General features: G+C 43.4%; 1 pseudogene; it reads left to right on the forward strand.

Moving 5' to 3' along the window:
- The first annotated feature begins 1,453 nt into the window (after positions 1-1,453).
- On the forward strand, positions 1,454-2,459 carry LOC147453239 (uncharacterized; annotated as a pseudogene).
- Positions 2,460-25,862: the final 23,403 nt, after the last annotated feature.

Raw genomic sequence — 25,862 nt, forward strand, 5'->3', positions numbered from 1 at the left:
GTATGTAGCCGCATGCTTCGTGCTCGTTCCATGATTGTCCTGTTCATCCTTTCCGAAATCCCATTTTGTTGAGGTGTCCTTGGGGTTGTCCTTTGCCTCCGAATGCCATTGCTAGCACATAATATTCCGACAAAAAGGAATATTTCAACGAGTGATTTTATTTTCCGGAGAGTTATTTTTCTTGACACACGATGGATTCTCCTCATAATGGGGGCCTTACAAATGTGCGTTTTTAACCAAAAAATTACAAGGGTTAAATCAGGCTCCATACTTAATAGGAGGCCTTGAGCATGAGGTGTTGAAGGGCCACCAAGGCATGGTGTAGGGCCGTTGGAGGACTCATCTACTGAGTGTCAATTGAAGAGGGTGGCACGACAAATTAGCTGCAGAAGGAGGGTTATCTGTGGGCTGAAAGTCGAGAAGGATAGATCCGCCAAGTAGACAGAGGTTTGGCCAAGCAAGAGAAGCCGTTGAGGATCAAGTGCAAAGAGGATCAAGCTGCACGAAGCATATGTTATGAAGCCCGCAATATCAAGTTCGCCATCATTGTAGTGGATTAGGTGTATGTGATACATAGTTGGTTTGTGGTTTTTGTTGAGTTTGCCATCAATCTTATCTGCCTCTCGTCTTTTGCCATATGCCCTTGGTAGAGTTGGCTCTAAGATTGTGTGTGTGTGAGTAGAGAGGGACGGAGAGAGATTATGGTCGAGGTGTGTATCGCCTTCCTGTGTTACTCTATGCATCAATTGGTGTCGGGATCTGATGGTGTTTTGATGGGCTTGTTGTGCTAAGGTGTTTATGTGTGAGTGTGTGCAATTGAAGTTTACAGATTGTGTATCGATGTGTGTGATTCTGTGTGGTTAGGGGTGCGGGTTAATCCCTGGGCTATAGAGACGCAAGTTTGGAGTGTGTTGGGTTTGTTCCCCCTTTCCATCAATGGTGCCCCCACTGAGGATCTACTGATTGCTACTTGTTGAAGTTTTAAAGCTTGAAGATGATGCATAATATCAAGTTGGTGCTTACTGGAGAAGAAGAGGCTGCAGATTGGTTTTCCAATCTGGAGCTATACTTATTGCAGATGAGAATTTGTGGAGATGAAGCCAAATTGAAGGCACTACCATTGGTTCTGCAAGGACAAGCCAAAGCTTGGTTTGAAGGATTGAAGGTTGCAGATCGGCAGTCTTTGCTAAGCGAGATTTGCAAGCGGTTTGTTGAAGCTTTTCAGAAGCATGTTTCTCCATTGGACTTGGGTGAACAATTGAGCAAGCTGAAGGAGGATGTAAGTGAAGATTTTGCTTTGTTTTTTGATAAAGTTGAGTCTTTTGAGGAGAAACTAGCTGCTGTTACATGTGTGCGAAATGGAGATCATTTCAAGCGAGAGCAATTTCTAGCCTGCTTGCATCCGCGAATCAAGGAGAAGGTTGAGTGTGGTGATGCAGAGGACTATGCACAAATGGTTTGCTTGGCGAAGGTAAAGAGCAGGAAAGCAAAGAGGAAGCTAGAGATGGGTTTGTTGGATCCGGCGGACTATGGATATAGCTCGACAATGGAGTTTTATCATGCCATGAAGCCAAAGGGGAGTTCAAGCGTCAAAGAGATAGCTGATTCATCGTTGGTAAGCAGTTTTGGTTCTTCAGTTCAATTTGTGCCTCCAGTTTGGTGTGTTGTTGTATAAGAGTTTGTTAGCCCGGCTAGCAAGGATACGGTCCTAGCTGAAGTGTGTATGCATGAAGAAGCAAATGAAGATGTGAAAAGCTCACAGGACAAGCTTGAAGTTGTGGGCAAAGTGATGGTCGAAGCTGTGCCGGAAGAAGTTAGCCAGGGGGTTGGGCAACCTCAACCCTATTGATTGTGTTGAAGAGCGGCAGTGCATTCTAGAAGGTGTGGATGACATCGACATACTAGAGAACGAGGTAATAGATCATGGATTTCTTTCTCGCTTAGCAGATGATATGGTCATAGAAGAAGTCCTTGGAGAGCAGGCAAAGGTGATCGAGCAATCCAATTTGCTCTCGCATGAAGTGGTTGAAGATAAAGCATCAAAGGCTATGGTGGACGAAGATTGGCATGGTGAGTCAGGTATGGAGTGTGTGCCATTTGAAGGACCTACAACAGAGGGTATGCTTGGAACACAAGTAGGTTTGGCTATGCAAGAAGCAACAGTAGTGGAAGACATGTTGCCAAAGGTTTCTACCATGTTGTTGATGGGCATGCTGCTGAAGGTTGCTTTGCAGGCAACTGTGTACCAAGTGCAAAGTTTTTTGAGAGAACATTATGCTATAGAGGGCTCTCGAGCAGGTGAAAGACGAATGATGTATGGTGCAAATGCTTCACAGGTTGGTTTACATGCTTATTTTTTGTACGGAACTGGTATATGGATACAGGTTGTTAAAGATCGATGTTATGCCAAACTGCACGAGAGGCTTTTTTTGGGTTTACAAGTGCAAAAAAAGGGTTGATTATGCATGTACTACAGACGGATGGCTATGCTCAATGCCATGTATTTGATCCTGGTGGAGTTTGCATCAGAGTTGGGAGAGCCTATGGCTTTCCATTTGATTCGGGGGGTTTATGCAGCTGATAAGATCTCCCTCTTTATCTATCTATACAGTTGCACATACTACATATAGCTTCTTATTATGCAATCATGTTCTCACTTCTTATGCAATTTTTTGATACCTAAATAATGCTATGGTTGAGCATAAATGCTCAACAAGGGGATGGGCAATGATGGTGCCCCCAAACCGTGTTGACCTGTGTAAGTGTTAGCAGCAAGAATATGGCATCAAGCAGGTTGATGGTATCGGACTTTGGCAAGACTCAGATGCATTTTGGAGCAGGTCTCACAGTGATGTGTATGCCAACAACGGCCTTTTACTGGTCAAGTTGTGGTTTTGGAGCTCTACGAATTCATATATTTATAGGTGTCTAAAGTATAACTTCGATGTCCGGCTCGGCTTTTCAGGCTCATTATCTTGAGGTATTATTGGATCGAGAGAAGGGGTACCAAGATGAAGCTTGAGCCGGCCTAATCATTGCGGTCAATAATGTTATGTTGGATGCCACATTGAGTTCAAAGCCACAAAAATGATCGCATTGTGTTGAGTCTTAGCGAGTTCTTCTCATGGAGATGCTTTCAGTATAAGAGCCTTGAAGCTTACTCTTGGTCATTGTATTAGGTGGTTATGCTTTGGTGAGCAAAGCTAAATGTAGGCATGGCTTCATGGTGGGAAAGCGGCCCAAGTCAAATTAGAGCTTGATAAAAAACAAAATTTTGCAAGGTGGTGGGCATGCAGGGGAAAAAGCACCACTGCAAGTAGAAGGAGGCCGAGCATGGAAGGCTGCCATCTACCCAGCATGTGAGAGAAGGTCGCCATCTGGGTGGTTGCCAAAACAGGAGGAGAGTGAGCCTACTCACAGAGGAAGGGTCGTGACCAAGAAAAAGCACTTCTCGGGGGGCTCACGGGACAGCAAGTGACGGGGGCCGGGAGCCACAAGAAGGCTGCCAGAGGTGGTGGGGGTTGAAGCTCGGGCAGGTGGCGAGGGAGAGAAGGCTGAGAGGGAGAGCCGCCAAAGAGTGCAGCAAGCTCGATGATTATAGGGGGGTTGATAAGTGAGCATGGCGGGGTGCCATATGCAATAGCAGGCAAAGGAGGGCGGCACTGCAGAGGTGGCGTCATTGGAGGAGAGGGCAACACATTTGTGGGTGGCTAGGGGGAGGTCGAGATCTTCTGGTTAAGCAGTTGGTCGCCAAGAGGTGCCGAGCACTATAGGGAGTTAAAAGCCACGGGAAATAGCTTGGAGGGGTGCGCTACTGGACATGAAGGGGATGCATGAGGATTGCAAATATTCCAATGGGATAAAAAAGAGGCCACAACAGGTGAGCGACGGCTATGGGATGGAGGCCATAAGCATGAGGTGTTGAAGGGCCACCAGGGCATGGTGCAGGGCCGTTGGAGGGCTCATCTACTGAGTGCCAATTGAAGAGGGTGGCCCGGCAAAGCTGCAGAAGGAGGGTTATCTGGGGGCTGCAAGTCAAGAAGGATAGAGCCGCCAAGTAGACAGAGGTTTGGCCAAGCAAGAGAAGTCGTTGAGGACCAAGTGCAAAGGGGATTAAGTTGCATGAAGCATATGTTATGAATCCCGCAAATATCGAGTTCGCCATCATTGTAGTGGATTGGGTGTATGTGATACATAGTTGGTTTGTGGCTTTTGTCGAGTTTGCCATCAATCTTATCTGCCTCTCGTCTTTTGCCGTATGCCCGTGGTAGCGTTGGCTCCGGGATTGTGTGTGTGAGCAGAGAGGGAGCGAGAGAGATTATGGTCGAGACGTGTGTCACCTTCCTGTGTGAGTGTATGCATCAATTGGTGTCGAGATTTGATGGTGTTTTGATGGGCTTGTTGTGTTGAGGTGTTCATGTGTGAGTGTGTGCAATTGAAGTTTGCAGATTGTGTATCAGTGTGTGTGATTTTGTGTGGTTAGGGGTGCGGGTTAATCCCTGGGCTATAGAGAGGCAAGTTTGGAGTGTGCTGGGTTTGTTCCCCCTTTGTAGCGGCAAGAGGCTAGGTTATGGCAGCAAAAAATTCTACAACTATTTAAACCAAACAGCATAGGGGATTACAGGGAGGTTCCTATCATGGCACTTTAGATCTAGACAATCAATGATAATCAACCCCTCTGGTGAAAGAAATGGTTTGATCAAAGGCCATGATCAAAGGCCAACAGATGAAACCTATTACAGGAACGCTCCTCAGCATCTCAGGATCGACCCAACTTATTGTCCCATCAATAGACGTCGATCCTAGGACAGCTTTTACACTTGGCAAAGCAAAAGGCTGGCGGTGCTGAACTACCCGATAATCACAAAGCCACTCAATAACAACCCACCATCAGAGCAATATATGGTTCAAACTCTCAAGGGGGTGATCAACATGATGAAGAAGATCCCGAATCTTGCTTGTCAGATGCTTGTAAAGATTGCCAATATGCTCATCACCTACATTACAGTTTTCAGTGAAATCGAAGGAGCAAAGATCCTTGGCAATTTTTTGTCGAAGGCATGTGAGGCATTTGCTGGAATATGGGGACCAAAATCCCAAGCAGGAATGTCATCATGGGATTATATGCAACAGTCATGTTCCTGTCCTCTCATTACATGTAGACCTTCGAAGAGGCATTCATGACAGGCTTCTTCGAAGTGAACTCCTCCATATTCAATCCCATGACAAAAGATCTGTCAGCCCGTCACATCGTCTATCAAAGTACCCTCAGCAATAATCCCTTCAAAGAGCTGGCCACCAAAGTAGAGATTGAAGCAAGAGCTCAAAAGTTCAGAAACCTCACTACAATGCTGGAGAGAAGACAGTAGACTCGCTCAGAGATAGCTTGTATGAGGACATGCAATGAATAGGAAGGGGATAATGTTCGGTGGATACAAGCGTATGCACACCAAACCCTGTAAACACTCACTCAATTTTTTTAAGAAAGCAGGGTAATTCAGCCTATGATGATTTGTAATTATGATGTAATATGACAATACCCACTCAACCTCTCTGAGTCTACACCCTATAAGTGGTCGGATGGCCGTGGAAAAGCTCCCTTAACCTTTAAGTCAAAACCCTTAGTTTGAACTAGAGAGATATCATTAGCTTGGAAGATTTGAAAACGTGCACTATGGGAGCCTCTTGCTGCTACAAATTGTAATCCTCTTTTCTCCTCAACTGAAAATCAGAATTCATTTCCAAATAGCACATTGCAATCCTTGTCTCTTGCTCTACAATCTAAGTGTAATCATTTTCAATTCTGTAGTGGTTCACAACACTTTGCTTGTGAGCTAAATGCATCGATTTGGAGGTTAAAATGGTTGTTTTTTAATGTTTTGACCATGCTTAAGGAGGACCTTTCCGAGTACTTCTGTTTCAGCTTTCTGCACATTTTTTGTGATGGACCGTGATTTATGTACCTTCTTAGTGTTAAGTATGGAGCCTGATTTACCTTTGTAATTTTATGTGGTAAAAGCGCACATTTGTAAGGCCCCCATTATGAGGAGAAGCCATCGCGCGTGAAAGAAAATCACTCACCGGAAACCAAAATTTTCACGGACAAGAATCAGGGGCAACTTTAGAGGCCTCAGGGGCGGAGGCCCCCGAGACTTTTTTTTTCTCCGGAATATTCCTTTTCGCCGGAATATTATGACCGGACGGCGGCCGAAAAGTGGTCGGAAAACAACCGGTCGGTTGGCCGGTGGCCGGTGGCCGGTAGTCAATGGCCGATGGCCGGTGGCCGGAAGTCAATGGTCGATGGCCGGTGGCCGAATGCAAAAGCGGACTTCTCTTCTCAAGGGCGGCCACACATGGGTAGATTGGAGGGTCCGATTTGGACTTATTCGCACAAGGGCGGCTACACATGGTTGTCTCCATAAGACAGGGCAGCCCTTTTGGCCTTTAAAAGGAGGCCATTTCTACACACATTTCATAGTGTGAAGTTGATGCAACAAGGTGAGTGTGAGGTGGTGAGAGTGAAGTAAGGCGGGAGCTCTATCAAGGGTATAATCCCTTTGTAAACTACTTCTTCTTTTGAAGTGCTAAAGCCATTGAGTGGCTGCTTTCCTGTGGACGTAGCCCACATTAGGTGAACCACGTATATCGTGTGTACTCTCTCTCTCTCTCTACTCTATAATCTCTTGTGTGTGAAATCTATCTCTCTCCATTAAGTAATCTACTCAAAAAAATCTATTTAGCTACGTCTTATTTTCTAACAACTGGTATCAGAGCAAGGTTTGCTCGTAGCTAAATTATCTCAAGGAAAGGATTCCTTGAATTGAGTGGGAGTTATGGCGGAGGAAGGGAAGCTCAAGATTCAGAAGTTCAACGGCAAAAACTACCAACATGGGAAGATGCAGATTGAAGACTATCTCTACCAGAAGGACCCCTATTTGCCACTAGGCGGTCTTGCGAAGAAGCTCGCAACAATGGCAGATGAAGCATGGATTGTCCTTGATCGAAAGGCACTGGGAACAATCCGGTTAGGCTTGGCATCAACGGTGGCCTTCAATGTTTCGGAGATGAAGACCACGGAGGACTTGATGAAGTCACTTGACGACTTCTACGAGAAACCATCGGCATCCAATAAGATATTTCTTATGAAGCGCTTGTTCAATCTAAAGATGGCAGAGAATGGTTCAATTGCAGAACACATAAATGACTTTAACACAAACATAAGTCAACTTCGATCAGTGAAAATCAATTTCAATGACGAAGTGTGAGCTCTCCTTATACTATCATCTCTACCGAATAGTTGGGACAGCCTTGTGATGGCTGTAAGTAATTCTATCTCTAGCACAAATACTCTTAAGTTTGATGATGTTGTGGGTGTACTCCTAAGCGAGGAAATGCAAAGGAGAAGCACAGGAGAATCATCAAGTGCTGCACTATCAGTGGAAACAAGAGGAAGGCCTAAGGAGAGGTTCAAAAACCAAAAGGGTTGTGATCGCTCAAGGCGGAGCAAGTCACACACAAAGTCAGTTCTTGAATGTTGGAATTATGGCAAGAAGGGCCACATCAAGAAGGATTGCTGGTCTAAGAAGAAGAAGAAGACAGAGTCTCAAGACAACAAGCCAACATCGGAGGCCAATGTGGCAGGTAAAGTAGAGCAAGATGCTCTAATTCTCTCATTAGACAATGTGTCTAATTCCTGGATAGTAGATTCCGGGGCTTCATTCCATGCAACACCACACAAGCAACATTTCCAGCCCTACACCAAAGGTAATTTTGGATATGTATACTTGGGAGATGATGAAGCTTGTGAGATTGTCGATAAAGGTACAGTTTCTGTCAAAACTGCTAACGGAAATGAATGGAAGCTTAAAGATGTTGGGCATGTTCCTTCTCTTCGCAAAAATTTGATCTCTACAGGACAATTGGACGATAAAGGTCACCAAATTGCATTCGGAAACAAACGGTGGAAGATCTCAAAGGGATCTTTGGTGGTTGCCAAGGGAGAAAAAGTCGGTACACTTTACTTGTGTACTGTTAGCACGCAACCTTCAGCTTGTGCAGCTTTGTGCAGCAACTACAGAAGTTGACAGTGCGGTGTGGCACTACCGACTTGGGCATATGAATGCCAAAGGAATGCAAATCCTTCAAACAAAGAAGCTTCTACCAGATTTGAAAGAAGTGGACTTAGAGTTCTATGAAGATTGTGTTTATGGTAAACAAAAGAGGGTAAAATTTCAAAAATCAGGAAATGAAAGAAAAAATAAAAAACTTGAGTTGGTTCATTCTGATGTTTGGGGTCCTGCAAGTACACCATCACTTGGTGGCTCATTGTACTATGTAACATTCATAGACCATGCGACTAGAAAAACATGGGTTTATGTCATAAAGAATAAATCCGATGTATTTTCCATATTTCAAAGGTGGAAAGCTTTTAAGGAGAATGAAACACGTACCAGGGTTAAATGCCTCAGATCCGACAATGGAGGAGAATATTGCAGCCAAGCTTTTGAAAGCTTTCGGCGGCCGAAAAGTGGTCAAAAAACAACCAATCGGTTGGCCGGTGGCCGGTGGTCGAAAGTCAATGGCTGGTGGCCGAATTCAAAAGTGGACTTGTCTTCTCAAGGGCGGCCACACATGGGCAGATTGGAGGGTTCAATTTGGACTTATTCTACACAAGGGTGGCTACACATGGCTACCGCTCATGAGAGAGGGCAACCCTTTTGGCCTATAAAAGGAGGAAATTTCTACACACATTTCATAGTGTGAAGTTGATGCAACAAGGTGGGTGTGAGGTGGTGAGAGTGAAGCAAGGCGGGAGCTCCAAAAGGGTATAATTGCTTTGTAACCTACTTCTTGTTTTGAAGTACTAAAGCCATTGAGTGGTTGCTTTCCCGTGGACGTAGCCCACATTGGGTGAACCACGTATATTGTGTGTACTCTCTCTCTCTCTCTCTATTCTATAATCTCTTGTGTGTGTAAATTATCTCTCTCCATTAAGTAATCTACTCAATTATCTACTTAGCTATGTCATATTTCGTAACAACTGGTATCAGAGCAAGGTTTGCTCGTAGCTAAAGTATCTCAAGGAAAGGATTCCTTGAATTGAGTGGGAGTTATGGTGGAGGAAGGGAAGCTCAAGATTGAGAAGTTCAACGGCAAAAACTACCAACATTGGAAGATGCAGGTTGAAGACTATCTCTACGAGAAGGACCTCTATTTGCCACTAGGTGGTCTTGCGAAGAAGCTCTCAACAATGGCAGATGAAGCATGGATTGCCCTTGATCAAAAGGCACTAGGAACAATCCGGTTAAGCTTGGCGTCAACAGTGGCCTTCAATGTTTCGGAGATGAAGACCACGGAGGACTTGATGAAGTACTTGATGACTTCTACGAGAAACCATCGACATCCAATAAGGTATTTCTTATGAAGCGCTTGCTCAATCTAAAGATGACAGAAAATGGTTCAGTTGGAGAACACATTAATGACTTTAACACAGACATATGTCAACTTTGATCAGTGAAAATCAATTTCAATGACGAAGTGTGAGATCTCCTTATAGTATCATCTTTACCAAATAGTTGGGAGAGCCTTGTGATGGCTGTAAGTAACTCTATCTCTGGCACAAATACTCTTAAGTTTGATGATGTTGTGGGTGTTCTCCGAAGTGAGGAAATGCGAAGGAGAAGCACTGGAGAATCATCAAGTGCTGCACTATCAGTGGAAAGAAGAGGAAGGCCTAAGGAGAGATTCGAAAACCAAAAGGGTCGTGATCGCTCAAGGCGGAGCAAGTCATCCACAAAGTCAGTTCTTGAATGTTGGAACTACAGCAAGAAGGCCACATCAAGAAGGATTGCTGGTCCAAGAAGAAGAAGGAGACAGAGTCTCAAGACAACAAAATCGGAGGCCAATGTGGCAAGTAAAGTAGAGCAAGATGCTCTAATTCTCATTCCTAGATAGTAGATTCCGGGGCTTCATTCCATGCGACACCACACAAGCAACATTTCCAAGATTACACCAGGGTAATTTTGGGTATGTATACTTGGAAGATGATGAAGCTTGTGAGATTGTCGACAAAGGTACAGTTTCTGTCAAAATTGCTAACGGAAATGATTGAAAGCTTAAAGATGTTAGGCATGTTTCTTCTCTTTGCAAAAAATTGATCTCTACAAGACAATTGGATGATGAAGGTCACAACATTGCTTTCGGAAACAAAAGGTGGAAGATCTCAAAGGGATCTTTGTTGGTTTCCAAGGGAGAAAAGGTCAGTACACTTTACTTGTGTACTGTTAGCACGCAACCTTCAGCTTGTGCAACAACTAAAAAAGTTGATAGTGCGGTGTGGCACTACCAGCTTGGGCATATGAGTGCCAAAGGAATGCAAATCCTTCAAACAAAGAAGCTTCTACCAGGTTTAAAAGAAGTGGACTTAGAGTTCTTTGAAGATTGTGTTTATGGTAAACAAAAGAGGGTAAAATTTTAAAAATCTGGAAATGAAAGAAAAAATAAAAAACTTGAGTTGGTTCATTGTGACGTTTGAGGTCCTGCAAGTACACCATCACTTGGTGGCTCATTGTACTATGTAACATTCATAGACAATGCGACTAGGAAAACATGGGTTTATGTAATGAAGAATAAATCCGATGTGTTTTCCATATTTCAAAGGTGGAAAGCCTTTGTGGAGAATGAAGCAGGTACCAAGGTTGAATGCCTCAAATCCGACAATGGAGGCAAATATTGTAGCCAAGCTTTTGAAAGCTTTTGTGCTAGCAATGGCATTTGGAGGCAAAGAAAAACCCCAAGGACACCTCAACAAAATGGAATCTCTGAAAGGATGAAGAGAACAATCATGGAGCGAGTAGAAGCATGCAGCTACAGGCAGGCCTACCGCTTGAGCTTTGGGTGGAAGCTGTAAGTACGTTTGTGTACTTAATCAACCGGTCACCCTCAACAGCATTGGATGGGGGAGTTCCAGAAGAGGCATGGATAGGTAAACCGGTGAATGTTAACCTCACACACATTCCTATCACCTAAGACAAACGCCGTATTATTTATTTGATAGAGTCAGGTACCGGGCTTGTCGCTCCAATAGGAAAAGGGTAAGAGTGATCACCGATGAGAGGTGCACTCTAACTGGAACATTAAAGGGATTAGTTGGCTAAGCATGGATGCCCAAGTGTGAATGGGGCGAGCTCATATAAAAGTCAACTAAACCTAAAATTCACTTATTCTCTCATTTGTGCAATTGAAGAGTGCTCTTGCTCCATCTCCATCTTCTTCTTCTTCATCTCCTTGTGTGTGTGTGTATGTGAGAGAGAGAGAGAGAGAGAGAGAGAGAGAGAGAGAGAGAGAGAGAGAGAGAGAGAGAGAGAGTGCAATCGAGCATTGCAACGACGGCACGGCGGTGGCGAAGTGGTTGAGCGCGGCGCAGCGGCGGCTCCCTCTTCTTTGTGGCGAGGAATCCTCCACGACAGCAAGCGTAGAGCGGTGAGTGACACACCATCACCATCTTTGAGCTTGCCAATACACTGTGTGCGAGCAACGGAGCTTCAGGTGACCGAACATTGTGCTGTAAAGCACACCGCAACCCCCTGAGTGATACGCTTGTTTTGAGCTATCACACACTTTAATAAAAAAAACCGATCATTAAAAAACATAAAAAAACGAGTGAAAACGGGCGCCTAAAAAAGTAATCGGTTAACCTTCGAGGTTATTCGTCGACGCTTGTAGGGTACCAAAGGCACATGCATTTGCACTCTGGTCGTGTGCTAGAGACGGAGCAACTAGAGAGAATTTCGACTTACACGAGCTCTCATTATCTACCTACCTTAGGTTCCGGGCCCTCGGCGGGGACCCAAGGTAGTACAAACCAAGACCCGAACATAGCGGCTAGCGACTCTTCCTCTGACTACGGCGTCATGGAGGGTTTCCCAATGCATAATCCCGATAGCTCAAGCCAAGACATGCATGCCATGGGCCCGCAGTCCGGGCCGAGCGTGCTTAGCCGCTTGAAGAAAACCTTTAGTAGAACCGCTCGCTCCGAACATGGAGCTAATGATGTAAATGAGGGGGTTGGGGAAGTAAATTCTCCATTCATGACCAACATAGACCCTATGCCCTTAGAGAATGTGCACGTGAATACTTTGTTCACTGCACCTCCTGACTCTTCAGAGCTATTCCCCTTGGTGGTTATATTACCGGATGGTTGAAGCCTTGCCGAAGTGCAAGAGGTTGAGTGGTATATCCTTGCAGCAAGGGAAAAGGAAATTGAGAGCTTACACAAGGCAGAGCAACGAAGAGAGTTAAAATGGAAAGCTCCTATGTCAATATCTTTGCTAGGAGATCCATCGAGTGCTCCTGACTTAGCAACCGCTAAGGGCCAACCTCTAGAAAGCAACATTGCATCTAACTCAAAGGACACCCCTAGCACTTCAATTGTAAATGGAGCGTTCTTAAATGAGAATTGGGAGTACGAACTACAGACGAAAACTCTAACCGACCTCTACATAGGTCACATCTATCACATGGGTTGGTTAGATGTCCTGAATCCACAATGGGTGATACTAGGGTGGAGGATCAACAACAAAGAGTTTGTGAGGTCATCCATAGGGTCATTGAGTTAGAGAGACAGAACAAGGGGATCAACATGCCTTCAACGGGTCTCATGAGATTCTTGGATACAGGAAAGGCTAAAAAACCGATGGATCCCCCATATGTTGTTTTGCCAGGGGTCTCGGTGCAATCTAAGCCCACAAGTGATAGCTTTACCTTTCCAAGTCTAGCTCATCTTTCCCTTGATGACACCATGGATGCCATGCCTACCGCAATGATGGGCATGCCGAGAAACACACCATGGATCTCATTTGATAGTAAAGAACCACTACATGGTAGCTCAATGCCTGCAACACTACCTACAAGTGTGTACCAATCATATGCACCTATGGGTCATCGCACTCATGTAGTTCCTACCCCTCCCATTGTTTCAACAACCTATGCTCCACAACCACAATACCCAAGTTATTATTTCCATGGGACCATACCGGCTAGCATTAGCATGTCACATCCGACGTCTGCTATGCCTAGGGCCACACATATGAACTTTGGGCCGCCACATGGCACAACACCGTACCAAACGTGGAACCCAAGGGCTTCCTATGCGCCAAGCCCAATGCCAATACCTACTCCACACGTAGTCTCTGGAGCACCTCCACCCATGGTGCCTGCTCACTTAGGTGACTTGGCAACATTTGCTCAAGCTGTTGGTCGATCTATTGTTGAGAATATGTGTAATATGCCTATAGAGAGCCTAGAAGTAAGGCAGTACAAATAGCCACGCTCACACAAAAATTTAGTGGAAACGGGGATGCGAGAAAGCATATCAAAGTGTTTGAACAAATATGCGATTCTCTAGGAGAACACAATGACCTGCATAAGAGTAATGATTTAAGCCTAAGCTTAAGTGGGAAGGAAGGGGATTGGTATAGAACCCTAAGGGTGGAAGAAAAAATGGTTTACCCTACTCTTAGGAGACTGTTCTTAAAAGAATACATATGAGAGGGAGTGCTTTGGGGTGTAGCCTCTTAGCTCCAGAAAGGCCAACAAGAGGAAGGAGAGTCGGTGAGAGACTTTATTAGTCGCTTGAAGCATTTGAATTCTCGTTGTAATCCAAATGAGCGCTTCAATAATACTCAATTTCTTGATAGATTCATTAGGGGACTAAAATGGCTTAGTCATTAGAGGTATCACCACTTGGGAAGCAGCCACCACCAATGTGATCTAATTGGAGGATAATTTAATGATTTAAGGAGAAAGAGTGTCTGTTGAGCCTAAATCTATTAGCTCGCAAGCATCAGGGCATCAGCCAAAGACCCTAAAGCCTATTTCTAAGGAGCCAAAGATATCTGAGATGACTTTAGCAGATCTCACCAAGGCTATTCAAGAGAGTCTTAGAGACAATCGTGCTCCGCAAAAAAATCATATGTATCCAAGAAGGGAGCAACAATGGTGCTCAATACTATGGACCGCATAGTACCAGTGAATGCCCTACTTTTAGAGTAAAATCCAATGGGAACTGCAATGCCTGTGGGAGGTATGGTCATCAAGCTATGGATTGCATAGTATTTAAGCATGCGATGGCCAATATACCAACCTTAGCATGTACATACACACCTCGAGTGCCTGCATTGATGCTGGCCCCACCTCTTGAACAAACAACACAACACATGGTCCCTAGGGCCCAAAATGTTGTTCAAACAACACCGTTACCACCTCCAGTGCTAGGACCACAACCACCACATCCAAGAATCACTTCTGTGAATCAAGTAGGTTATGAGTCATCTATTGCTTGTTTGGAAGGCTGTGAGGAAGATATAGATCCTAATATTGCCTATGGGATGGATGTGCTTGAAGAAAGTGCACAATACTACATGGAGGACTATTGGGAACAAGTCAAACTTGTCTCAAGTAGCTGCTCTTGCTGCAAGAGGCCAAAATATCAATTACATTGCTAAGAGACCACCTCTTCAATGCTATGAGTGTGGAGGTCCACATCGTGTAGCCGAGTGTCCTATTAGGCTACAAAAGAATGCCACACTAATGCAAACCAATCAAGTGAGCACGTCTACACTGCCGATACTCATCTGTAATCGATGTGGTATAGATCATTTGATTGCCCAATGTCCAAATAGTCCAAATGCAGAGAAGATCACGCCATTAAACTTGATTGAAGTTATCGAGGATCCATCAAAGTACACCTGTGGTACCAATAAATGTACTCACACGATCGATGCTCCAAAAACAAAATTATATTCTTGAGGAAAGGACATCAATTGCCCAATCTCAGAAAAAAAAGAAAACACAAAGGAAAAGATCGCAAAAAGCACCAAAGTCAGACCCCAGTTCAAAGACCAACATAGGGACTGGTGACAACCCCATATATATGAACGACACTGAAGAGGATTCTGATTTAGGTGAAACCATGGAGACCAAAACGACCACTAAGATAGAAACCAACAAGGAAGATCTTCATAGCCACAATGGCCAGGATCCAAGAAGAAGATAGGAACTTATCCAAACCCTACAGAGGAGATTGAGCGAGTCAAGCAATTAAGGAGTTTGGTAGAAGATACCCAAAGGGATCTAGAACCAGCACCTAGGCAGATCCAGATTACAGACACCATGTTCCCTATGCAACAACAAGCTCACCAAGTCCATAGACCCTTAGAAATACCTAGTGTCATTCAAGAAGAAAGTGACTTGAAGTCATGGAAAAGTGGGCGTACTCACTTCTTGATGGAAAGAATGTTTACAGAGGGACTACCTGATCCTATCAAAGAAATGGAGATCCCATCTTCCCCACGTCAAGGGACTGAAGTCCAAAAGGTGCCGTTAAACATTGACAAATTGATGGATTTCATGTCTTCAGAACTTAGAACCACCATCATGTCCAAGCTATATAAAGACCCTGAGCTAGTCTCAGCTCTTCGAGCCTTACTCAATGGAGAACTAAAGTTTGGGCTACCACAATTTGCACAGATGGATGGAGCTGGGGAGATGCCAATAGAGGAGGAACACTTAGATCCACAACCCAACCTAAATGAGAACCTTGTTATAGAAATACCTGTTAACAAGTTGGGACAATACTTTGAGGGTGATGAATCCAATGCGACCATACCAATCACTACTAAGGTATTAACCGTGAAGGGAATCCTTGATGGTGGCGCTGGGGTTAGCATTGTGACTAAAAATTAATGGGAAACTATGGGAAGACCTCACCTTGCGACCACAACCATAGTAGTGAAGATGGCCAATGGGTCTATTGTTAAACTATTGGGATGGTAGAAGATCTCAAGATCAAGGTCTTTGGACATAAAATGAGGATTACCTTCTTTGTTATGGATTTCTCCAAACACACTATGGCATTGGAGATGATCTTAGGACGTTCTTTCATGAGGGAAGCGAAAATGGTGCATGACTGGTCTAAAAATCATGTCTACTTGCAGTTCCAAGATTCTGTCATTCGAGTGGATCTTGTAATTGGTCGAGCACATCCTCTAGGAAATAGGTTCATAATTGATCATAGATCTGACACCACAGTTCACTCGGCCCCATTGCAATATTGTTACACGTGTAAAGCGGACACTGATGTTGGAGAAGATTCTCCTTAGATGGATGTACTACCTGGGATGACTGAGTCGGACAATGTGGATTGGGTCCACCTAGCAGCAACCATAGAAACTTGGGGAAATAGGGAGATGACCTGGGTAACACCTGAGGGGGATGAAATGCCCGTATCCTTAAATATGCTACAAGCAATGCATATAGCTTTTGACAAGATTCATCCTCATATAACGAAGAGAACATACAAGTGGGTCCCTAAATCTTCTTTAGCGACGATAGCTAGTGCTAAAAAACAGAGGCCTTGTAAGAAACGTCTCACTCGCCCCAAGAAATGTAAAGAATCATTGCGGTGGATTCCTAGAAAACTATTGGAAGCCCAAGGCTACTATCAAGGAAATGATCAAATCTGGATGCCAAAAAGTAGATTGTGTTCTTACCTGTCACCTGGCCCATATGAGCCCAATCCTATGGCTCCAAAACAAATTGACAATTGTGGAAAGAAAAAAATCACAAAATGCTACACACCCGCTCCAGAGCAAGTTTGGGTATCGAAGAAAGAACGATTTGTTCCACCTAGATCAGGAAGGGGGGAGTCCCATGAAGCTTCCAGCTCCTCATGTAATGCATCCATAGAGGTAAAAGCTTCTCCATAGCCTCCATCTACAATAGCGGACCTTCATAAAGCTATAAAGGAATCCACACCTCCCAGTGTTCAAGAATCACCTGATGAACCACTTCAAGTTCGATCCTGGGAGAGTACCTTACCACCCTTGCAAGTCGATGAGGCACCTAAGGTAATAGAAAACTAATGGCAAAAATCCTCACCTATTACCAACTGGAACAATTGGTTTTCAAAGGGTGACGAGCACATTTCAAACAGTATGACCTACCCAAGGAAGGGGGGAAGTCTTCATTCACGTCAGCCTATTGAATTATTTCCCTCTTACCCTTCTTCCCCTGACCTCTCAATAACCAATCTTAGGGAATGTATATATAAAGCTTTATACTCACAAAAAACAAAAATAATAAAGAGCAAGAGCAATTAGCAAACGAGTATGCACAATAAAAGTCAAAACATTGACCCAGACCTACACATTCACATCTGGTACACTAAAACAGAAACCTATGTCATCAAACACCTTTGATTCTCATCACTCAAGTGATGGAGGGTAGGTAAGATTAGTACGATAGGAGTGTTTCTGTTTTAGAGTTTAGTGATTAGCAAAGTTCTTTTTGCCCACTGATGTGCCTCCTAGAGGTGCTCTTTGTGTTTCCTAGTGTGTACAGGAACGTGTTGTTGTTGTTAGGATTTGGACCTTCATGGGATCTTTCTCTCATTCACACTTCAAATCAAGCGCGACCATCAACACAAACAGGTGTTTCTTGTCCATTAGCATTGCCCCTTATCCTTTTGCATCCATGTTTGTCAGCTTTAATTGTGATTGGTAGCATAATATTCAACACATTTTCTTAGTATCAAACATTAAATTCAATGTAGTTTTTTGTCATAATCACTTGTCTAGGTTTCAAAATAAAGCAGTCTGACTAAGCTAGTTCGACCAAGCTAGGCATTATAGATCTTCTCTTAATACCATGGGGTGTGCCTTCCTAATTATCAATGGTTACTTAGGTTCTTAATCTAATTTAGGCAGCATTGTGTGAAATGTACTAGGGCTTTCTAGTGGGCTTAGTCCCTATTGACCTTTAGCTTAAGTATTATAAAGGGAATTTACTAGTGTGATGAGCCTGGGGAGGGTAACAGTGTTATATGACCCCCCAAAGTTACAAAATTAAAATGCTGAAAAAGAACAAACAAAAAATCAAAGTGCCACAATGTAAAATCTTAAGCTGGAAGAGAAACCTCAGCTTGATTTGGTACTCCACTCACATGTATCGCCTATTGTACTAGAGCCCTAGAGGTTCCCAGTGTGGGCACTTTTCCTTGAAAAGCAAAAACCCAAGGCATACAAAATAAGCACGCACATCAAAATTGAATCACTTTGAAAAGACTTTAGGGAGTCAAAGAAAAGTAAATAAGTCAGGTGATGATTTCATGAGCAACTCTTTTATCATAGCTTAACTACAAGGTTTTATAGGTATAGCCTCTAGTCATCCCTCGGACATGAAATACTTGCCTCTCGCGATTAAACAACTTAATTGACCAGAGAAAATTGAGAAGCTTGCCCATGGTGTTAATAGTCGATCTTTAGTGCCTTTCGACCGTTGAATTAGCGACCCCAGACTTGTTTAATTTTTACCTTTACAGTTGTTTATGCATTTGATTATATTGAAATTTAATGTTTATTGCAGACAAATGGTTTAGAATTATGCTACCAATCGATTTGTCTGCCTAAAACTGCATATGCTTGTTAATTGTATTTGAGAATGCAATTACTGTGCCAATGTTGTTAGATTTTGCAGTGATTGAAGAAGACTAAGGACATTCATCTCAAATGCTCTTCCATCTTGATGAACGAGCTTCAATTCAATAGCTTTTGAGGATGGAATCTACATCAGGAAGGGGGGCATGTTAACCCTCACGCACATTCCTATCACCTAAGACAGACGCCGTATTATTTATTTGGTAGAGTCAGGTACCGGACTTGTCGGTCTAATAGGAAAAGGGTAAGAGTGATCGCCGATGAGAGGTGCACTCTAACTGGAACATTCAAGGGATTAGTTGGCTAAGCATGGGTGCCCAAGTGTGAATGGGGCGAGCTCATATAAAAAGTCACCTAAACCTAAAATTCACTTATTCTCTCATTTGTGCAATTGAAGAGTGCTCTTGCTCCATCTCCATCTTCTTCTTCTTCATCTCCTTGTGTGTGTGTGTATACGAGAGAGAGAGAGAGAGAGAGGGAGAGAGGGAGAGAGAGTGCGATAGAGCATTGTGACCACGGCACGGCGGCGGTGAAGCGGTTGAGCACGGTGCAGCGGCAGCTCCCGCTTCTTCGCGGCAAGGAATCCTCCATGACAGCAAGCGTAGAGCGGTAAGTGACACACCATCACCATCTTTGAGCTTACTAGTTTAGGCTAGTTGCCTGCTTGGAGCCATCTGTGGCTCACACACAATGTATTGGCAAGTTCCTTGCATTGACACGTACGATAGACGTGCACAGTGAATTATGCATTTCTCAAAGTGTTTGGGTGTGAGGCTTTCATGCACATAGATAGAAGCCTAAGATCAAAGCTAGATGCAAAGTCCAAAAAGTGTTTCTTCATTGGGTATGGCGAAGGTGACTTTGGGTATCACCAATGGAATCCGGAAGATGGTAAAATTTAAGGAGTAGAGATGTAATTTTTAACGAGCAAAATATGTACAAAGATTACTTGGAAAGAAAACAAAAAAAAGAAATAGGTGATGAGTACATGGAGCTTGAGGACGGTGAAGACTGAAGGACTGCAAACGGTGACAATGTGCAACAACGTCAACCAAATGAGGAGCCTCAACCTATTCCCCAAAGATCCACAAGAGCAAGTAGACCTAAAGAAAGGTTTGTTTCTTCCTTCAACCATCTCTTGATCTCAGATTCTAGAGAGCCGGAATCATACGAAGAAGCCATGGAACACAAATTTAAAGAAGAATGGACGTAGAGCATGCAAGTGGAGATGGAATCACTACATTGCAACCAAACATGGAAGTTGGTTGAGTTGCCTAAACGTAAGTGGGCACTTCAAAACAAATGGGTGTACAAGCTGAAGGAAGAAGAAGGTGGGAAGAAAAGGTACAAGTTTAGGCTTGTGGTAAAAGGGTTTTCTCAAAAGAAAGGTATTGACTTCAATGAAATATTTTATTTTGTTGTAAAAATGAACTCAATTAGGCTTGTCTTAAGCCTTGTGGCTGCTCATGATCTAAATCTTGAGCAAATGGATGTAAATACGGCATTCCCTCACGATGACTTAGAGGAGGAAAATGCTTCAACCAAAGGGGTATGAAGTAAAAGGTAAGGAGAAGATGGTTTGAAGATTAAAGAAAAGCTTGTATTGTTTAAAGCAAGCATCAAGATAATGGTACTTGAAGTTCAATCAATGGATGTTGGATCATGGATTCACAAGATGCAACTCGGATCACTGTGTCTACACAAAGAATTTGGGAGATGGGAAGTTCATCATCCTAATGTTGTATTTTGATGACATGCTGATTGCAAGTGCTAACATGCAGGACATCAAAGACTTAAAAGAGGAGTTGTCTAAATCTTTTTCATTGAAAGATTTAGGTGCTGCAAAGAGGATACTTGGTATGAAGATATCAAGGGAGAGGACGAAGAAGACAATAAAGCTATCTTAAGAGGATTACATCAAGAAGGTACTAGAAAGATTTGCAATGCAAAATGAAAAAACGGTTTCTACACCCTTGGCTAGTCACTTTAAACTAACCAAGGATATGTGTCCAAAGACACAAGAGGAGATAGCCTATATGTCTAAAGCTCCATATGCTACAACGGTAGGTTCTCTTATGTATGCTATGGTCTGGAGAAGGCGAGACATTGCACATGCAGTGGGAGTTGTAAGTATGTTCATGGACAACCCAGGTAAAGAGCATTGGCAAGCTGTGAAGTGAATACTTAGGTATCTAAAAGGGACAACAACAAATGCTTTGTATTTTGGAGGAACTGATATTTTTCTAGAAGGGTATGCTGATGCAAATATGGCAGGTGACAAAGATACGCGAAGGAGCACTACTGGCTATGTCTTCATGGTTGGAGGCACAACTGTAAGCTGGGTTTCAAAGCTGTAGAAAGTGGTCTCACTTTCTACCATGGAAGCAGAGTATGTAGAAATGACGGAGGCAAGCAAAGAAATTATGTGGCTTCACATATTCTTAGAAGAGCTTGGATTTAAAAAAGACAATTGTGTCTTGTATAGTGATAGACAAAGTGCTATCCATCTTGCAAAGAACTCAACCTTTTATTCAAGGACAAAGCACATTGAGGTGAGATATCACTTCATACACAATCTTTTGGAAGAGGGACAACTAAAGCTAGGAAAGGTGCATACAAGTGAAAATCCTGCAGACATGTTTAGAAAGGTGGTCAACAAGGAGAAGTTAAGATTTTGCTCATCTTCAATCGACATTCAAGGATAGAAAGCCAGGATGGAAAGCAGTCACAGGTTTGGTTTGGAGATCAGTCTCCAAGTGGGAGATTGTTAAGTATGGAGCCTGATTTAACCCTTGTAATTTTCTGTGTTAAAAACGCACATTTGTAAGGTCCCCATTATGAGGAGAATCCATCGTGCGTGAAGAAAAATAACTCGCCGGAAAATAAAATCACTCGTCGGAAACCAAAATTTTCACGTCGTTTTTGCCGGAATATTATAGCCAGACGGCGGTCGGAAAGTGGTCGATAAACAATCGATCGGTTGGCCGGTTGGCCGTTGGCCGGTAGTCAATGGCCGGTGGTTGTGTTCAGAAGTCAGTGGCTGGCGGCTAGTGGCCGAATTCAATGGCCGTTGGCCGAATTCTAAAGCGGACTTGTCTTGTCAAGGGCGGCCACACATGGGCGGATTGGAGGGTCCGATTTGACTTATTCTACACAAGGGCGGCTACAGATGGCTGCCTCTTATGAGAAAGGGCAGCCCTTTTGGCCTATAAAAGGAGGCCATTTTTACACACATTTCATAGTGTGAAGTTGATGCAACAAGGTGGGTGTGAGGTGGTGAGAGTGAAGCAAGACGGGAGCTCCAAAAGGGTATAATCCCTTTGTAACCTACTTCTTGTTTTGAAGTACTAAAGCCATTGAGTGACTGCTTTCCCATGGATGTAGCACACATTGGGTGAACCACGTATATCGTATGTACTCTCTCTCTCTCTCTCTCTCTCTCTCTCTCTGTATTCTATAATCTCTTGTGTGTGTAAATTATCTATTTCCATCAATTAACTCTACACAATTATCTACTTAGCTACGTCATATTTCCTAACACCTCCATCCCATAGCCATCGCTCACCTGTTGCGGCCTCTTTTTTATCCCATTGGAATCCTTGAAATCCTCATGCATCCCCTTCATGTCCAGTAGCACACCCCTTCAAGCTATTTTTCGTGGCTTTTAATTCCCTGCAATGCTCGGCACCTCTTGGCAACCAACTGCTTAACCAGAAGATCTCGACACCCTTTCAACTTCCCAACCTCCCCCTAGCCACCCACAAATGTGTTGCCCTCTCCTCCAATGACGCCACCTCTGTAGTGCCGCCCTCCTTTGCCTGCTATTGCATATGGCACCCCGCCATGTGTTAGGCACACATTGCCATAACAAACAACCAATGCAGTTAACATACATTACATATCAAACAGGAAACAGGAAACTGCATACTTCAAACACCATACTGCAAAGAAGACAGGTATGTAACATCAGAGATAAAGAGAAGATAGTGTGCCATTCATCATCATCATTCAGTAATACAGAGCATAAACAACAGTACGAGATCAGGAGAGAGAGAACTGCATCGACAGGACTGCTCATAACTGCCCCTCGTCATCAGATACCATAAGGCACATTCACAACTACCCAAAATTATAATTACTAATGTCCACATCTCCCTAAGGTTCAAAAGTTAAAGGTCTTTAGTTATAGTTCAAAAAGTAATAGCCTGACTGCCCTGAAAGCCCTGATAAATCAGGCACTAACACCTGGCACACTTGGTGGGCAAGGTTTCTCAAACCTTGTGAGAACCCACAATATCCCTTGATCAAAAATTCATCCACCAGCTGATCCTTGAATTCAGTTTGTTGTGAAACTGCTGCTGTAGTTGGAGTTTCCTTGTCAAATTCTTCAACCTCTGCATCCACCTGAACTGTAACTGCCTCCTTAGTACTTTCAGTCTCCTGACAGAGTTTCTCATCCACAATCATTTTCACTGGATCATTTAAGTTGTGAATTCCTCTTGCATCTTCTGTGTCCTCCTCTGCAACATCTTTAGCCTGTCCTGCAACTGCACTTGTCCCTGCTGCTTCAGTCATATGCTCCTGAACTCCTGCTAGCACATCAGTTCCTGCAAGCACTTCAGATTTTTTTTTTTAACAAACACCTGCTCAGATTGTTGGCCTTCTTGTTGTTGCAGCTGCATCTTCAGGTCCTCAAACTGCTCTTTTAGGTCAGTATACTGCTGCTTCAGTTCAGTATTCTGCTTCTCCATAAACAAGTTTTCCTCCTTCATCTCCTCCTCTACAAACATCTGATATGGTTTACTCACCACATCATACACCATTACTTTCATTTTCTCCCAAACTCTCTTCATGTAGTCCATCACTTCAGTCTTCATTTTCTCCACAACTGTTGAATTGAGATACATTCTACAAAGTAGAAAAATCTCCTCTTCTTCAAGTGATTTCAGGTATTTAGGCCCATTTTCATATTCAAGTGAATATCCAAATTCAGCATCACATCATCCTCATCATTAGCACACATTATGTCTTTATGTATCTTCAGCTCTTCCATTGCATTACGCTGAAATCTGATGTCTCCCTGAATTTCAACATCTTCAAGATTGATGTCAAATGTTGGTATATGGGTTTGTATGGGATATTGGTGGCTTCTCTCGCTCACTCCCACTTGTATTCCCTTCTTCTCAATCAGTAATTCTTCTTTTGGGAAACTTTCCTTCTCTTCCTGCAAAGAGGTGAGTCTCTTCGATGTGAGGTTTGGGGATAGCTGGCAATCCTCTTGGCTCCTTTGGCTCATGAGTTGCTCCTGGCTTCCTCCTTCTTCCTTCATCATCTTTTGGACTATATCTCCCTTGCATTGAACAAAATCTCCTTCCTGAATCAACTTCTTCTCTTCAATAACCTGAGTATCTACAACTTTGATCCCATATTCAAGAACATCAAAATCAGGTTGAAAAACTTCAGGTACTGAAAAATCAGATTCAGGCTTTGAAACTTCAGTTTTTGAAACTGCAGGTGCCTGAAAAACTGTTGGTAATTGAAAACCAACAACTTGAGGTTGTTTTAGGTTGGAAACAGTAATAGGTTGTTGCAAAAACCATTCGGAATCATCATCACTAATGTAATCATCAAACTCATCTTCATACTTCTCTGAAAGACCTTCAACCGCTTCTTGCAACACCTGTATCCTGCGCATACTAGAGCAGGACTTTCTTGTTTTTCCTTCACGACCTTCATGCCAGTCTTCTGCCTTGTCAAGAAGATTAGAAAAATCATCCAAATCCTCTTGTGCATCACATAGTTCCTCATGATCTGATGCATCTCGAAAAGATCTGACAATTCGATACAACTTCTTGCACAGTTTATGCATACAGTATTTGACACATACATTTTCCTTTTGACATGGCTTGCACACGTAAGGACATTGCTTTGCACAGTGCCCATCTTTTTGACAAATAGCACACTTTTTCTTCTTCTTCTTTGCCATTAATCACCCATCAAAAGAATAAAGAGCATTTGTACCTCTTTAAACCCTGAAACTGCTTAAACTGCATTGCAAAATGAAATACCTGAAACTGTAGTCTATAAACTGAAAAATTGAAACTGCATTCTGCAACAAACTGCACATAATTTGCACAGAAACTGTACAGAGACTTCAAAACTGTTTGGGCTAACAATACATTGACCAATGGTCCCAAAAGTGGGTTTGATGTGGGATAAGTTGTTTGTTGGCCTTCTTGGTTTGCAGGTAGGGTTTCCTGCAGCCTGTTTTCAGGTTCATGCAGTTCAGTCCCCTCCCCAACAATTTCTACCCCTACAGCAAGTTCTCCTACTGGTTCTTGTTGGTCATCATTACCCGACTCTTCTCCTCGTCTTCCTCTTGCAGAGAACTCCCTTCTTAATATAAGCCTTGTTCCATAATGTTGTGGTACATTTGACCCCTGCCCTGATTCACTCATGCATTGCGTCTTCTCCCTTGTCTAGAATACTGTACTAGCATTCTTTGATTATGCACATTGTAGTTTGAAGGTAAATTACAGGCTCCAAAGGGTAACAGTTTTGTAACTACCTTTTCGAGAATGAGAATTCTGACTTCGCTGGGCAGTTGTGGGTAGAATGCTTTTAAGAATTGTGATGCATACTCCTCAGACTCTTCCCCCGGTGTTTTCCAGTTCGCAAAATCCCGCAAATGGTCACTATCACGAAACAGGTCGCCGCTGTGATTCATTCCTTAGCACCCATATGGTTTTAGGCGAAATTCGAACTAATAGCAAGATCGCCAAATGTTAGGCACACATTGCCATAACAAACAACCAATGCAGTTAACATACATTACATATCAAACAGGAAACAGGAAACTGCATACTTCAAACACCATACTGCAAAGAAGACAGGTATGTAACATCAGAGATAAAGAGAAGATAGTGTGCCATTCATCATCATCATTCAGTAATATAGAGCATAAACAGCAGTACGAGATCAGAAGAGAGAGAGAGAACTGCATCGACAGGACTGCTCATAACTGCCCCTCGTCATCAGATACCATAAGGCACATTCACAACTACCCAAAATTATAATTACTAATGTCCACATCTCCCTAAGGTTCAAAAGTTAAAGGTCTTTAGTTATAGTCCAAAAAGTAATAGCCTAACTGCCCTGAAAGCCCTGATAAATCAGGCACTAACACCATGCTCACTTATCAACCCCCCTATAATCATCGAGCTTGCTGCACTCTTTGGCGGCTCTCCCTCTCAGCCTTCGCTCCCTCGCCACCTGCCCGAGCTTCAACCCCCACCACCTTTGGCAGCCTTCTTGTGGATCCCGGCCCCCATCACTTGCTGTCCCGTGAGCCCCCCGAGAAGTGCTTTT

This window comes from Adiantum capillus-veneris, chromosome 8 (genome assembly GCF_014529385.1).
Source record: "Adiantum capillus-veneris isolate H3 chromosome 8, ASM1452938v2, whole genome shotgun sequence".
NCBI classification, from domain to species: domain Eukaryota; kingdom Viridiplantae; phylum Streptophyta; class Polypodiopsida; order Polypodiales; family Pteridaceae; genus Adiantum; species Adiantum capillus-veneris.